The sequence below is a fragment of the Asterias amurensis genome, chromosome 1, assembly GCF_032118995.1.
Source record: "Asterias amurensis chromosome 1, ASM3211899v1".
Taxonomy (NCBI): domain Eukaryota; kingdom Metazoa; phylum Echinodermata; class Asteroidea; order Forcipulatida; family Asteriidae; genus Asterias; species Asterias amurensis.
Window position 1 is genome coordinate 35,909,109 of NC_092648.1, and position 12,009 is coordinate 35,921,117.

Sequence of the window (12,009 nt, forward strand, 5' to 3'; positions counted from 1 at the left end):
AAGACAGTTAGCCTCAGAAATCTAAGAGACAATTCATCCATGCTTCGTTTCTCAGATTCAATATTTAGAGCAAACATTTTCAGTATTACTTTGAAGGGAATCCTTTCTCAAACATTCAAAATAGTTTTGTATTTTTAAAACAACTGCAGTGCTTCTCAAGTATTTTTGGTAATTTACCAATCTGTGACCCTACCTTTTATGTGAGCTAAGTGGTGAATTATTTTGAAATATACATCAGTTTCCTGTTGAGATTTTACTGTGAGAGCCTTATGTAGATTTGGCAATCCAGGGCAAACAATTCCTATTATGATTTACGGTGAGTGTCTTTGATAAACATTTGCTTGACATTTTTAAGATGATGCGTATTATGAATGCTTGAGGCTTATTCTACTAAATTATGCATTCCTGTGGAAGATGGTTATAAATCTAATTTACTTTTTATTGCAGTTTATTGTATGTGTCAATTATTCTACACATGTGCCAAGATTCCATGGCAACCCAATGTGGAGTGTGATTTTTTCCTGTTGTTGTTTTATTTATGGGTACGCTGTACTTAAATAAAGTGTGACAGCTGAGGGCAGTGCTCTAACCACAAGCTTTTCCCAGGAATGCGATTTCCCTGTTTTTTAATCCGAATACCAGTGTTGTTTTTTCCCTTAAAAAAAAATAATAATAATAACAATTTAAAGATCAAACTCATTAAAAAAAAAAAAAAAAAACAACATATAATGCCCAGAATGCAGAGGGCTTTTAAAACTAAAGATATATTGGGCTTCATGCTTGAAGTTTTCGAGCTTGCATGCTTTCATGCTTTGCGCTCAAGAGTTTTTTTTCTCAACAGCCCATCACATCCCTGTCTACCCAAGGGTGGGGGAAATCCATCTTTTTATTAAGGAGTGGGGGTTGAAAAAGAGACACCTGACTACCCCCTTAATTTCCAAGAACACTGAAAATGAAAAATGAATGTTTTGGTTTTTAAAATCTCAAAGTCAATTTTTTGTTCAACCCAAAACATCGTTTCAAAAATTTACCCAGTCAGTTTCCCTTGTGGTTTAAATTGATAAAATCGCAATAGTAATTTTCTGGTTAAATAAAGCTTCTTACCAAGTCAGAGTTTATGCTCATTAATGTGCTTCATTTTGGGGCAAATTTTCTTGAACTTGATTTTTAATTAAGCTCAAAGGTTTAAAATTTGTTTAGTTTCTATTTAATTTGTCAGATATGTAACAATACAATTTACTGTCGTTTTTTTTCCAGAAAAATATGAGAATTTGTTCAACATTTTTGTATTTTTTATACAGATTATTGTTTTTAAGCAAGTCTTTTTAAATTTAAATGTTCACACCATTATGTTCTGTATGTTTAATTGAGATCAGAGTTTTCATTGATTTTAGATTTTTATTTTTTAATGATCTAAGAAATTTGACGCTAATTTTTGCATGTACATGTATTTACAATTTTAGTTGAGATAGTTTTGCCACAAACTAATTTATTGTAATTGTTTTCTACATTCCTATTGTTTCAGGTTTGATGGTGGCCATAGTCAGAATAAGTATTGCTTTATTGATGTAGCAGTCCATGTATTAATTGAAAATGAATAAATAAATGTGCAATGATTTCATTGTTTAAGTTGAATTTCCCAGCATTTTCTGAGTCATTTAGTTGGGTTTTTTCCTCTGATTGTTTGGATGTGTTCCCCTTTTTCTTATTTTGTCTTCTTTTCTTTGCGATATTCCCATATATTATTCCCATAAGCTATTTTGATATGGTGGACACAATACTAAAACACTGTACAGTTTTGGTAAGTCTGTCTGTATACACCCAAACCACACAGTGCACTCCTATAGTGGTCGCTGTATCTCAAAAAGGCTAATTGGTTATGTTGTAGCACCAAGAACAACATGGCAACATGGAGTAGAATGAAAAATTACAGAAGACAATGGAAATTAATATGGAAGATGGCTTTATCCAACATCAAAGGATGAAGATACAGCCTAGCCCAATTTCATAGAGCTGCTTAAGCATAACAAAAAGCTAAGCACAACAAAATTATGCTTACAAGAATAAGGTTACCAGCTAAACTGCTCTGTCACATGTGCTATTTGTCACTGGTATCCTGCTCTTTTCTGGGCCCTGATGTTGATGATCATAATGATGATGATAGTTCGTATGGGGAGAAAGCTACATAAAATGTACTTCAGAAACATTGAGTTATGTAGATGCATGATCTAACTTTAATGTACAAAAACTAAAAATGGGCAAGCAATTGCTTATCTTAGTTTAAAGGGAAGGTACACGATTGGTAATTACTCAAAACAACTATGAACTAAAAAACTGACTTGGTAACTAGCATTGGAGAGCTGGTGATAGTATAAAACATTGTGAGAAACGACTCCCTCTGAAGTAACGTAGTTTTTGAGAAAGAAGTAATTTCTCACTAAAATATTAAAAGACTTCTAGCTCGAGGTCTTTTTCCTATCTGATAGCACACAAATTCGTCCAACAAGGGTGTTTTTTCTTTCATTATTCTCTCGCAACCGTAATGAACAATTGAGTGCACATTTTTACAGGTTTGTTATTTTCTGTTTATAATGGGATACACCAAGTGAGAACACTGGTCTTTGACAATTACCAATCGTGTACAGTGCCTTTAATTAGATATTCAGTAAAACGACAATGTATGCCATTTCTAATCAAACTACGTGTATGTGAAGAATTGCCCCATAAATAATATTGGCTTCTTATACAGTGTATACCGCACATATCCATCACTCCATGACATTCAAGGCGCTTTAACATACAGTATTTTTCTGCAAGGTATGTGAGACTACGTTTGAATTATGAGACCTACTTCCTTTACATACATGCAGCAACATGTTATGGCTTACAAAGTGCTGTGGGATAACATTCTGCCAATCAAACATAGGAGCTTTTGGGACTGGAACTACAAAACTGTCCTGGTATTTTCATCCAGAATGCTGAATCTATCCTTGTTTAGCGAGGTGACAGCGGGCATCAACCATAAATTGTGGCTGGATTGAGGGCAGCATCCATGCAAATAGGCTCCATGAAAATTTCCAAAAGTCGCCTCTAGATGATCCCTGGGTATTCAAATTTGCAAACATACTTTCTATCAATCAATGGCACTTTTCTGAGTCATTATCAAAGTACGACTACCTTTAATGACTTTCAAGCTTTTAATCCATTCTAGATCTGGATAATTATTCTCAACGCCCAAATTAGAGCCAAACGAGAAGAGAAGATAACGAAGAAATTATCGTTTTAGATGTGGGTGGAAAAAACCCAGAGAATTATTCCAGGGAAAACCCAAGCAGTCAATTAGGGACTGAAAACCCATTCACACAGTGCCCCCGGTGGGATTCGAACCGGGGTCCCAGAGGTGGAAGGGCGAGGCAAGACACAACGCTACACCAACCTGCCTTTAGACATGTTAGAACTTTAAATTACTTTAGAAGTACTCAGTCTCATGTTGGAGGCCACTCGATTTAAGTATAAAATTAGTTTAAAAAGAAAACATTACCTTTAAAAGTTTGTGAATACCATCTTACATAGTCAAACTAACAGATGTGTACAAGGCCAAGTGTGAAACAACCCAATTTGAAATCATGCAGTGCTCGGAGCACTATTGTAACGTTCTTAACTGCATAACAAATCTTCGAACTTCTCACACAAAAAGTTCCCTAATTGTTAATCTTTTGCAATTATTTCTGAATGCTTCAAAATGGTGAACGTATGAGTTGTCTCCAGTGAATATTTTTTATAAGAAATGTTTATTAATCGATTATGGACATTTATTTGTTTCACAAAGCTCAGGAAACCCTTACAATTTTGCCAAACAAATCTTGTTCTGTTAAACGGCAAGAGTTTTTGTAACAAATTAAAAGCAATGATAATTGCTCAATTCGGTGGAGCCAAGTCCAAAGTAAGACAGTAGTTCCAAGTAACGTTTTTGTTTAGTAGTAGCTTCATTGTCACATAAGATAAGGCATTTCTATTCCAATCTGCCAATCACAACACTTCTTTCAGGGAACACTTTGTTTTCCACTGTAGGTAAGAGATATTATTACATGAACATTTGGTTGACAAGTTATTTCACCCGTGCTCTTTCTTTCATGGATTAGAAATTTCATCATCTTTGGCCCTTTTCGAAACCACAGCTTCGGCTTTGGATTCGGCTTCAGGCTCCGTCTTTTCATTTGAAGCCCTGAATGAGCACATACATGCAAAGCACAAGCAATATTGTTGAAACAAACGTGAGACCAAGCTAGCCTGGAGTCAAAGCATTGGATTCAAAACGAGCGGTTATGTCTGCCTGGCGGATAAACCCAACTGTTATTTTGTCCACATATAGAAATCATGGTATTTGCTTCTCTAGTGTTGAGGACACTGTTCCTAATAAAAGCTTTGTGAAATCTTAACCCAAGGGGCTACCAAAAGATAGATAAGTCATCATTCAATTTGCCTCAAAAAGTTTGTATCTAACTGTGAGACTTGTTTTGTCAGCAGAGACTCACACCCCTGTTCTTTGTACAGTAAAAAATAAATTTACATTTGCAATAGATACAGGCATTTACGGGGATTTTCAGGGGGGGGGGGTCCAGCTAACTCCCAAAGAAAACTCTGAACAGCATGTGTAGAGCTAGCAGCAACAGACAAATCTTGAGAACCCCAAATAAATGGGACACAAATGTCCTGTGTTCCTCAGGCACACGTCCGACTACATCAGGCAAGATCCCGTTTGTTATGCTCCAGAGTTTTAGGATGGAGGCAAAGATGGGGTTCTCTGGGTCGGCATCATGGTGGTGGGGTGGTTTCCTTCTGATGGCTCCTTGGCGTTTGATCGTTGAGATCGGGTGCCTGTTTGCTTTCCGTTCTGGCATGATTTATATCCTCTCTGACGAACCAAAACAAATTAAATTAAAAAGATATTTGATTAATCTTTACATGCAAAGGTGAATTATCAAACACATGAAATCTTCAATATATTTGTCTTTTTTCTGCATTTGCATTTTATAGATGTTAAATTTACATCGGAGATAAAGATTATTCATGTTGGCTTTACCCATAAACACTGATAAGTAAAGAAAAAAATTACAGGCATATTACTCTGGTGGAATGTGAACCCAAGACCTTTGTACTTTCTTGAGCAGTGTCTTACCAACTAGACCACCGAAATTGCCAGGTTGCTACAGGCAGTTTGAATCCTATGTTAGGTTGGATTAAAATGTTGCAATAAAACTTTCTGAATCTGTGGCCAATAAGTTTTCAGTAGTAATTGGATTTTTAAATCCATCAGTTAGATGGTTATTTCCCAACACAATTTGAGCAACAAGTTCTGTTTACGATTTGCTTTTCCAGTTTATATTTTAACATCTATTGAAAAATGTGTTTCTCTTTATTTATACACTCTGATGTGTAATAAGCATAGAGTTATCTATAAGAACTAGAGGGCGCACGGGTGATGCTTCGTGCACAAACGCGACGGGACCGCAAGGAGACACGCGCGCGTTATTCTGTACACGCGTTGAATATGAAACACACGTTGGAGTTTGTGTTTATTAAACGCTACGCAATGCTGTTTTGTTCAACTTACAAAACGGCCACACAAACACATGCTGTGGGTGCCAGTTTGTCAACTTAGAAAAAGGCCGCCTGCATGCATGCCGGGGCACGTATATAGGCCAGTGTGCCCTCTAGTTCTTATACATAACTCTATGGTAATAAGGGATGTTTGGTTCATTATGCAAGTAAGTGGACAACACTGTGTCTGGTTGAAGGTGGATTCATAATGACATGACCATGGAGTTTTCTTTCTCCATGATAATATGACCATATGGTGTAACTTCAGAAATTGGCTTTGTTTGAATTGCACTCAGTGTTCGCGGCTAAAATTTATTTATGGTTGAAACACAATGCCAAAGCTTTCATTGCATGTGAGAGTGAATATTTGTGCCAAAATGTAGTAGTGTACCTGGCAAGCTCTTCTTCTTTTAGGTGTTCGTGCATTATGTATTTACTTTAAACGTAATTCGACTTGTTTTGCCCTGAATTTTTTATCATTTTAAAATCATGTAACTTTATAGACCTGTACAATTGGCTGCAATTGTGTCTCTGGCACAAGTTGGAATTTTAAAATAAACCATGAATAATATTGTGTGCACAAACACCTCTTAATTGTAACTGAATTCAGACTTGCCTTAATTTCAGATAGTTGCTTGTCACATGTTTAGCTTCCCTGGTTTGACTATGAACTTTTATATATTGCATTCCTTCCAGCAGTGGCCTCTTCACACATGTCACACATGCTAGATCAGAAATTCATCAAAATTTCCCTTACCTTTCATACAGTTGTGTTCAATCAGCTGTAAATGCCAGGGTCTTGCACCACTAACCAATAAAATGACGCTAGATGATCCAGCCGGCAATCCTCACAACTTGCTCCAGGAAATCTCCTTTAACATAACACTGATTGCCTCTCGTTACTAAAGCTGTAAGGTTGTCATTTATCAGCCTGTTAAGGGATAAAAATGTAAAAGCTGCTCACTATTTAGTGATCAGAATTGATGGATAACATAAGTGCATCCACAACTCGTGTTAGTTCAAACTCTTCCTGTGTGCTATATACACAGTCACTATGGTATGAAAGCGAAAGGGCTCTAGTGTAAAATTAAACTCACCAGAATTCTTTTCATCCAGCAATATGAATTGATAAAACTGCACGACACTGCAAGGCCTATTTCAACCAATAGAATGATTGTAGTTGCAGACAACCGTTTCGGAACACTGGGTAACTGCTGTACGAGACCGTTATTTGTAATTTCGGGGACTCGAGCACAAGGTTGTCTTCAAGCAGGCAATCAGTCATAAGAAAGCAGTGAGGGGTCATGGAAGCAGATTGGCTTTTACTAAAAAAAACTCAACTAAAGAAGACTCTTCGTTTTTTAAATGTGAAATCACTTCTTAGAAGTAGAACTCTCAAGGCCTCGTTGCTAAAAACAGTTCATCCAGAACATGTAGGATACATTACTGAGGAAATCAATGTGGAACCTTTCCTTCATGGTTGATTTGTCCACTTCAAATTCGATCAAGACTACAGTATAATTGTTCAGACTCGTCCTCAGCATACAGGGCATGTGTTCACTGAGTGATAACTGGCATGAAAATGTCAGATTTTCCACTTACACAAACCCAGAGCTGCTTGCAAAATAGTCACCATACTACGCGTACATGTATATTAGAGGAAATAATTGAATGGAAGTAGACCAAGAGATCATTAGGGTCAATGAGCAGAATTTGTTCTCTTTTGTTGGTTTGCAACAGAAAGTTAGTGAAGGGATTTATTAAATGAGGACTGAGGATTTTAACAAAGGGGGTATGGGTGTTTTCACACAGCAATAATTTGAGTTCAAAACTATGACAGGGACTGGCTTTAAAAAAGTTAAGTCCAAACAACAGGAGAACAAAGAGAAATCCTCCATTTACTGGATAAAAACGTGTATACGTTTCATAGTTGTTTCTAGATTGAAATACACTTTGGTCTTTCTGAGAACAGGGAAGTGTTCTATCATGGAGGAAGAAAATAGTTCTTCCTCATGGTTCTATTAAGGACCAGAAGTGGGTGTGTAGTGCTGTAAGACTAGGCTACAGTTTTAATTTATTTACTGACACATGCAAACAAGGCAGGGGGAGTTAGCATGGGGGATAAACTTTTAAAAACCTTGAAACAGCTACAATAAGTGTCACTTTTAATAAAATTTTGATTTTAATGCATGGATCGTGCATGAAAATTTCTGGAGCAGTTTTTGTGCTTACAAATTTCCAATGTTTTAACATTGATTTTTTTTTTTAAACAACATAATAACATAATTTGACCTATAGTGGCCTAATATGCATCACGACTTTGTTGTCACGTGGTCATTGTGTAAATCATCAAATTCTGGTTGTTACAATGCATAATGAAGAGAACCAGGGACAAAATGATATTATGACTACATTGGCCTAATATTTGACAAATTGTCTATAAATTTAGGTTAACTACCCTATTTAATATTAACTCACCTAGAGGAGCAAACAACACACAGGTTCCGAGTAGTTTACAACACATTGACAGCTGTGGATGCAATCTCTTTTCCTTTTGTTTTTATTATAATAGACGGCAGAACAATTTTTTTCTCTGAAAATGATATTCAAACTGGAGAGTAGAAGTAGAAAATTGTATCATTGAAGATTATGATTTATACTGCTACCCTACCATTTTGTATCAATGTTAATTAAAGTAATGGTGGTTGTTGCCAGACAATGACAACGAGGGATATAAATAGACCCATATATAATAGCTTTTGTAGGTAATAATTATCATTCATATTATTATTATGATATTAAAGCCATTGGACCCTTTCGGTACAGAAAAAAAAAAAAAAAGTTCACAGATTTACAAATAATTTACAGGGTTTACAGAAGGTAATGGTGAAAGACTTCTCTTGAAATATTAGTCCATGAAATGCTTTACTTTTTGAGAAAACGGTAAAACAATATAAATTCTCGTTAGCGAGAATAACGGATTTGTTATAAACACATGTCATGACACGGCGAAACGCGCGAAAACAGGAGTGGGTTTTCCCGTTATTTTCTCCCGACTCCGATGTCCGATTGAGCCTAAATTTCCACAGGATTGTTATTTTATATATAAGTTGTGATACAGGAAGTGTGGGACTTGGACAATACTGTTTACCGAAAGTGTATAATGGCTTTAATAGACTACTAAACTTGTAATGCTAGCTCCGGTTATTTGTTTCAATGAATTAAAAATAAACATATTTCCTGCTGCGTTGTCTACAACCACTATAGACCTTTTTCATGCTGCCTCCATCTTGGTCATGTTCCTCGTATTGAATAACAATAACAAATGTACATTTTTGAAAATAGGAACCAGACTATTTTGTTCTTCCAGCCTCTGTTTGGTAACATTGATATCAATGGAATAAATTCAAGATGGTTGCACCGTGATAAAGGTCTGTTATACTTTAATTGACAGTGATGACGAATGGTACAATGTGAATCATTATCTTCATTAGTACAATTTTCTACTTCTATACTTCAGGTGGAATAGTTGCAATTTTCATCTGTACACTCTTTCTTAGGCTAAGTTTGCTAAATTTAGACATTTAAAGTGACTTAGAAATCGGGGAATAAATATAAACCTATTGTGATCCAATAACAAAACATGTTTGAAGGAAAATCCAATCTCAAATTGTTTGCTTCAACTGCTCCTTCATTGTGGAACAATTTAAAACAATTCAATTGTTCTCCATCACTGTTTATTAGTTCAAAACTTTCTAGGCTTATTTAGTTATTGCTACAACAATATTACCCTCCGTTCTGTTCTGTTGGTGGAGGATACCAGCAGCACTTTATAAATTTTCATTATTTTTACTTAAAGACACTGGATACTGTTGGTAGTTGTCAAAGAACAGTCTTCTCGCTTGGTGTACAACAAGATCTCAACATATGCAATCCCAAAGCTTAAACCCTTTTTTGTGTAGCATGCACTGACAAACATCCTGGAATTCTAGAATATGGAGGGGGGGGCATTGATTTCTTATTTTTATGGCAATTAGTGTTGCCAAACAGCACAACATCCCAAACAAACATCGACCATTAAAGACACTGGACACTATTGGTAATTGTCAAAGACAAGTCTTCACACTTGGTGTATCATGAAATAACAAACCTGTGAAAATTTGAGCTCAATTGTTGGTCATCGAAGTTGCGAGATAATAATGAAAGAAAGAACACCCTTGTCACATGAAGTTGTTGAAAACTACGTCAATGTTTTTATACCATCAACCTCTCCCCATTACTCCTTACCAAGTAAGGTTTTATGCTGATAATTATTTTGAGTAATTACCAATAGTGTCCAGTGTCTTTAATGTCATTATTAGTAGTCAAATTATTTTTCTTGTGAGTGAACATTTTCTTTTTTTACCTGGATTGTAAAATATTTCATTTCCCTTGTTTTGCAGATTTGCATTGGTGTATTGATGAATTATGTACCATGCAGAAGCCATTTTGAGATGTGTTGAACCCAGTTCTACATAAATTTGTCCCGTCTTACTCCCAAACCAAACAAAATATTATTATGACACCATATTACCATGGTGTCAACCATGTTTCAAATGAGCTAATGGCTGAGTATACAAATATTGACTGCTTCGAGTGCAATATGGTTCAATATGACTCAGCAGCCCTTTCTATTTTCCTGAGGCAAATTTCCATGCAGAGGTATTGGCTATAAGCATATCTTGTATTATTCTTAACATCTCAACTAGCTATAGTCTAGTCAATCTAAGCAACATAAATATGCATATTTCCCCTGCTTACTTCTTGTTTTTTTGTTTTTTTGGATAGGCAATGTTGTTTAGAGGGGTTTGAAAAAACTGTTGCAAAAGAAATCTTTTCTGTTGCAATTTTGTCTAGGTCAAACCTAAGAGTGACAAGCCTACTAGTAGTATGCTCTTCTAAGTTTACTACCAAAAGAGGGGCAGCGGGTGTGGACTACCTCTAAAATTATTGCATAACAATGGGGAGAATTTGGGCATTGGTTGTATGTGTTTTTATCTAACAATATTTTTGACAAATCAACCTTTTTTTTCATTTTTTTTTTTTTTCATTTTTGACAAATCAACCTGTTTGTTTTTGTTTCATTTTTATTATATTTTTTGTTTTACTTTATTTTTGGTATGAAAACAAAATGATCAAGAACACCTTATTTGCACTTTAGAATCCCAAAGCCCAAATCTTAAACCCTTTTTTATGTGTAGCATGCACTAACAAACATCGTGGAATTCTAGAATATGGAGGGGGGGGGGGGCAATTAAAGGGTATATGTACTTTTTCCTAACAAAAAACACAATGTCCTCAGATTTACATTAAACTTACACAGTTTAAAGATTATGATAGTAGATAGCTTCCCTTTAAATTTTACTTACGGAGGTGCAGTAGTTTTTGAGAAATGAGTAAAAGTAATAATTTTCTCCTCAGTTTTAGCATGTAAAAACGTTTTAACCAGTTATGCTATGGTTTTGGTATAATATCATAACTGGTTAAGGGGATTTTACACGCTAAAATAATTCTGGTCTCATGAGACCAAAACTATTTTGTGATTTGTTTTACTCATTTCTCAAAAACTACACAACTTTAGTTAGTAATATTTGAAGGGAAGCCTTCCACTATCATTATCTTCAAACCCTGTAAGTTTAATGAAAATCTGTGGACATTTTGAAAAAGTACCCGAATACTTTAACTAGATGAAAGGAATTCATTTCATAAAACCCTTTCATGAAACCAAAACAGTATCAATTAGGGTCCATTCCCCGTTATCAAACCTATAGCATGCTGAACCACAAGTGGATTGTTTAAAGATTCATGGAATTGGTCCCAAAGCCAAACATTTCACTTTCATTTCCTAAGCATTTAATGTTTCTGGCAACGAGGCTTTCTGTCGCTAACAAAAAAGCCTATTGTACATGTTTTGGATTACAAATACTCCTTCCTCGATGCCATAAGCATAGGCAGTACTGAGCGAAGGGCATTTTCCTATGCAAGTAAGCAAGGAAAGAGTATAATTTTGTATCGTGCAATTATAACCACAGAAGTTAAAACAAAAACAGGTATGACTGACTTTACCTTGTTCTAATGTAGCCACAAATACTGAGCCCCACTGCCCCTCAGTCTTCAAGCTCAAACTCTACACGATGAAATTACCATCCTTCCCCAGGAATACTTTACTATGCAGCGATAACATAGACACCTACTCTCATGTCGGTGTGTCACACAACCCCGAATCCACAAGCAATCCAGATCACTTACCAACCTGCACACCACTTGGCTGCATTAACAGAACTGGCATATGTGCTCACTCAACCATTTCCATCCTCATAATAGTATGAACAGGGCTCAAATTTCATAAAAAGTAGCTAAGCCAAACAA

The 12,009-nt window shown here is 35.7% G+C and overlaps 1 long non-coding RNA gene across 1 annotated transcript; it reads right to left on the reverse strand.

Annotated features, from left to right (window-relative positions):
* Positions 1–2,211: 2,211 nt before the first annotated feature.
* On the reverse strand, positions 2,212–11,885 carry LOC139938414 (uncharacterized). Its single transcript, XR_011786153.1, has 3 exons — positions 11,707–11,885; positions 6,359–6,532; positions 2,212–4,915 (listed from the first exon to the last, which is right to left on the reverse strand). It is a non-coding gene; the product is annotated as an uncharacterized lncRNA (long non-coding RNA).
* Positions 11,886–12,009: the final 124 nt, after the last annotated feature.